This window comes from Musa acuminata, chromosome BXJ3-4 (assembly GCF_036884655.1).
Source record: "Musa acuminata AAA Group cultivar baxijiao chromosome BXJ3-4, Cavendish_Baxijiao_AAA, whole genome shotgun sequence".
Classification (NCBI taxonomy): domain Eukaryota; kingdom Viridiplantae; phylum Streptophyta; class Magnoliopsida; order Zingiberales; family Musaceae; genus Musa; species Musa acuminata.
Genome location: NC_088352.1, coordinates 19,901,281 through 19,906,070, shown reverse-complemented (window position 1 = coordinate 19,906,070; position 4,790 = coordinate 19,901,281). Strand labels below are relative to the sequence as shown.

At 39.1% G+C, this 4,790-nt stretch overlaps 1 non-coding gene across 1 annotated transcript; it reads left to right on the top strand.

The window, feature by feature from the left end:
* The first annotated feature begins 451 nt into the window (after positions 1 to 451).
* On the top strand, positions 452 to 553 carry LOC135637438 (U6 spliceosomal RNA). The gene has a single exon (XR_010496285.1). It is a non-coding gene; the product is annotated as a U6 spliceosomal RNA (small nuclear RNA).
* The last annotated feature ends 4,237 nt before the right edge of the window (positions 554 to 4,790 follow it).

Genomic DNA, 4,790 nt, shown 5'->3' with positions numbered 1-4,790 from the left:
TTTATTGAGAAGGGCCTGCCATATACATAAGGAATGTCTTTGTGATCCCGGTCGATCCCATGTCCAACTATTTGGGACCCACTTGTTATTTCTTTGCCTAATTTGATTCCATGCGGATATGGCACTAAATTTGCCATTGTCATGAGGCCAAATAAGTATATCTGAAGAGTTGTTCCTGATTGGAATATATATAATAGTCGGCCAAAGTGATAACATTTCGGGAGCAATAGGATTAGGTAGACACTAGGTACCGTTAGCAATGAACTCAGAAACCTTCCAATCTTTGGGAGCCCCAAGATATTTTCGTATTCTGTCACCATATAATTGAAATATACTCTTCCTATTCACCCAAGGATCGTACCACATATTAGTACTAGTTCCAGAAGAGATTGCATAGGAAATGTGTTTGATTACCCAATTCCTTGCTAATTGGAATGATACACCCAAGGATGTCTCTTCGGAGACATCCGATAAAATTGGAACGATACAGAGAAGATTAGCATGGCCCGTGCGCTGGCGATATTTGCTTGGACCTGAGTTCGTTGAGCTATTGTGGATGGATCCGATGATATTGGAAGAGATGAAGTTCCTGACTTATGTTTCTCCTGTCCACTTGTACCATGGGAAACCTCTATTGTGGAAGGCTCTGATATTATAGGAAGAGATAATGTTTTGGAATTGTCCTTCTGTCCGCAATGCTTTCCTTGCGAGTCGGAATGCTCAATAGTTTTCGCCACCATCGGTGCTACTGCCATTAGAGAAGAATCACTTTGTTGCTGATGCGCTTGACGTGGTTGATAGACCTTTGTGATTGGTTTTGGGGTTTGCTGACAAGCTCCATTTGCATGACCAAAAGATAAGCAACGCTGACATCGTTGTGGCTTCCAGGAATATGAGACATGTACCTTCCGAGTGTTCCCATCAAGATCACGATAGAAAACCTCATTAGTAAGATCTTCATCGGAAGAAACCAGCACACATGCTCGTGCAAATGCTAATCTCGTCTGAGCTGCTGTTGCTTTGTCGATGTAGAGTGGCTGTCCCAAAGTGCTGCATAACTTTGCAATAAAACGTTGACTCCAAAGATGTAGAGGCAGTCCTTGAAAGGATACCCATAATGGAATAGACTGTAGGCTATCTAACTCCAAACGGACATCAGGAGACCAACGTCGTAGAATCATTGGATGACCGCGGATAGTCCAGAATCCTTCGAGGATTCGTTGCAAATCTTCTTCAGAGTATAGCTTGCAAACAAAGAATCCGTTCTCCAGCATATGTAGATCAAATGTCGATATTCCCCATCGAGTTTTGATAAATGAGGATAGTGGGAAATAAGATGTTTTGAGACCTACCACATAGCCAACAATCGCCATAGACCATGTCTCAATAAGCTCTGCTGAATCAGCAGTCTCGTATACAACAATCTTCTTATCAGCCTGGACTTCTGGAGTAAAGAATTCCAAGCTTAGATCTGGACTTCCAACCGGAGCCTTGAAGAGGCTAGTCCAAGGCCGAGGATCGTTGGAAATGAGAGCATGCTGCCGTGATCTAGAGCGCGACCTGCTTCGATGCTGCGTCGTCGAAGGAGTTTCTCCCTGGAAAGGTTGGGGGGTAGCGGTAGGGAGCCTTACAACCCTCTCGCCACCATCTCCAGCCCTAGGGGCCGTCGCTGCCATGTTTGATCCCTCTTCTGGTCGCCGCTACAGAAACGCCGCCATTGGGAAAAGCCACCGCTGCAGATTAGATCGCCGCTACAGTACCGTCGCCCTTGGGAGATCTGGTTTACAGAATCGTTGCCCTTGGGGAGAAGCCGACGCTACAGAGATCTGGTCGCCGCTACAGTGTCGTCACCCTAGATCTGGTCGCTGCTACAGTGTCGTCGCCGTCGCTACAGTACCGTTGTCCTTGGGAGATCTGATCGCCTCTATAGTGTCGTCGCCCGTCGCCCTTAACTTGATGACTCGATATTTCTTATACATGAACCAAGTTCTCATTTTTTCTTGTAGTTTATTAAAGAGGAGATTTTTTTTATGAATCATAATTTTTCTTGTGAATTATTACTTGAAACTTTTTGATATATGAATCATGATCTTGACAACTTGAGATTTCTTATGCATGAATCAAGATTATTTATTATTTGTTCTCCTACAATTCTTTTGTTGTTTACTAAAGAGAATATCTTTCTCGGAATTCATGACTTAAATTTAAAAAAAGAAACTTTTACTATTTGATCTCCTAAGATTTTCTTTTGATTATTTAAGAGGAGATTTGTCAAAATTAATCATGTCTTTCAGTATTCACATGATCTTTGATCTTATATTTTATGATATGATTTTTTTTTGTATAATTCTGTGTAATCATGAAGTATATCTCATCACCAAATTTTTCTTGATGACTTCCACGTGATGACTTGAATTTTTACACCTTTGTGCTATTCCCCTCTTTTTGCATATGACAAAGGGAGAAAAAGAATTACTAGTGTGCATCTCTCAAGAAAAGCATATTGTTAGCTTACAAAGAAAGGCAAAACTTGCAAGCTTGCACATCTCAAGGGAGATAGTCTTGCTAGCTTGTGCATCACAAAAAAAGTGCTTGCTTGAATGATAAACTTAAATATCCCAAATGCATAAACTCTTCTTATATACTTTTTGGATCATGATCTTGATTTTTTGATTTTTATGACTTGAGTGTTTTTTTAAATCAAGATTGTTTCCTATCATTCTTTCTATTTACAAAAGAATGAAAAATTATCAAAAATGATATATGACCTTTTGACATTCATGACTTAGAATTTTTTTATGATTGAAATATTGATCTTTGTTATTTATCTTTGTCATTATTTGAATATTGAAGTTAAGTGAAAAGAATTATATAATTGTATTCTTCCCTTCTTTCTGACAATGACAAAAGGGGAGATAAAATTTGCTAGCTTGCATATTTGAAAATGATGTAAAACTTGATAAATTTGCTAGCTTGCACATTGCAAAAGGAAATAAAACTTGCTAGCTTGCTCATCTCAAAAGAGAAACAAGAAGTGCTATCTTGCAAATCTCAAGAGAAGCAATGTTTGCTAGCTTGCACATTTCAAGAAGATACAAAAATATGCTATCTTGCACTTCTCAAAAGAGAAGAAAGAATTCCCTAGCTTGCATGTCCTAAAGTGATAAAAAATTTGCTAAATAGCTAAGCTTTCATATCTCTAAAACTTGATAGTTGCACTTCTCCTTTTTGTTAATGACAAAGGGGTAGAAGATATGATGATATGATGATCATACATAGTAGGATATAATATACTTTGATATTTTGATTTTAAATGATTTTATATTACATGCAATGATATGATTAATTGGTTCTTTCAATATTCATGATGTATGCAATGATAAAATATTCATGATTAAATTTGCTTTAACTTGAATTCAATATGAATTCAAGAGTTCTATCAATATGGCATATTGATAGGGGGAGTTTAGTTTAAACTCTATCATCAATTGATTGTCATCATCAAAAAGGGGGAGATTGTTGAATCTTGGATTTTGATGATGAAATTAATTGATGTGTTTGTGATCTGATCTGCGTTGTGAGTGACGCATGAAGCTTCGATCTGGGAGAGATAATTAAATTAGGAAGAATCATGTTGGGTTGTAGTGGAACGTGTCAAAACATTGGACATCGAGCCGAAGGATCGGTTGACGTATCGGTAGAAGGCTTCGGGCCATAGGTTCAGGAATTAGGCCAAGAAGAGCGGAAATTATGCTAACGAAATTGGAGTTGCGGAAGTCAACTGGCCGATTGGGCAATAGGCCGCAAGAGAGGATGATGTACTGAAGAATCAGACGAGGCGTCAATGAACCAATGATATGCCGGACAATATTTGATTTAGCTTTATAATAATTGTCTAGATCAAAGTAGGTTTTAGGTGTAATTGGGTTGAAATTGGGCCAACTCAATTTAGGGCCAATTGGGCCCAAGTTTGGGCTGTGTTGGGCCAAGTGAAAGGCTCAAAAAATAACCCAATAGGTGGAACCGTCGAAAGCATAGTCTCCGAGACTTTGTCAGGCAATGGTACCTCCCAAACATAGTTTCCAAGATAGTGTTAAGTAGTGGTACCGCCCAAACACAGTCTCCCAAGAGGTGGTACCACCTTGTGTCTGTGCTGCAGGCGGTGGCACCGCCCAGCATAGCCGATGGTACCGCTAGGACCCAGGAAACCTAGGATGAGGCCTTTTTTAGCTTCAATTTTGAAGCCAATTGAGGGCTATAAATACCCCAGCTATTCTTGCATGAAATAGCAAGAAAGTTGAGTAAAACTCTATGATTCTAAAATTGTAAACTCTATTAGAAAGTTGAGTTCCCTCCTCCTAAAGCTTACAGAGAGTTCTAAGGGAGGTGTGTGAGGGAAACCTTGAAAAGAGGGGTATAAAGGTTGTCTCCTGAACATATGAAAAAGAGAAAGTGTAAAAGGGTAGTTGATTTTTATCTATTGAAAAAAAATCATTAGTGGATGTCGGTGGCCTCAACGAAAGAGGAATTTGGAGTGGATGTAGATTACGATGATTGAACAACTATAAAAATCTAGTTTGCATTTACTTCTTGCTATTTACCTTTATTGCAAACTGAATTCTTACTTTCACTATGCTTCTGTACGCTTTCAAGTTAAGCATTTCCGATATCGGTTTGTATCGAAACGAAAATTTTCAGAATCGACTTGATTTTTCCTTAGATAGCAGGTCTGGATATTTGCAGAGCGTCGTTGCAGCCCTACTATGTAGATCACCGCTAGAGAGGAAGAT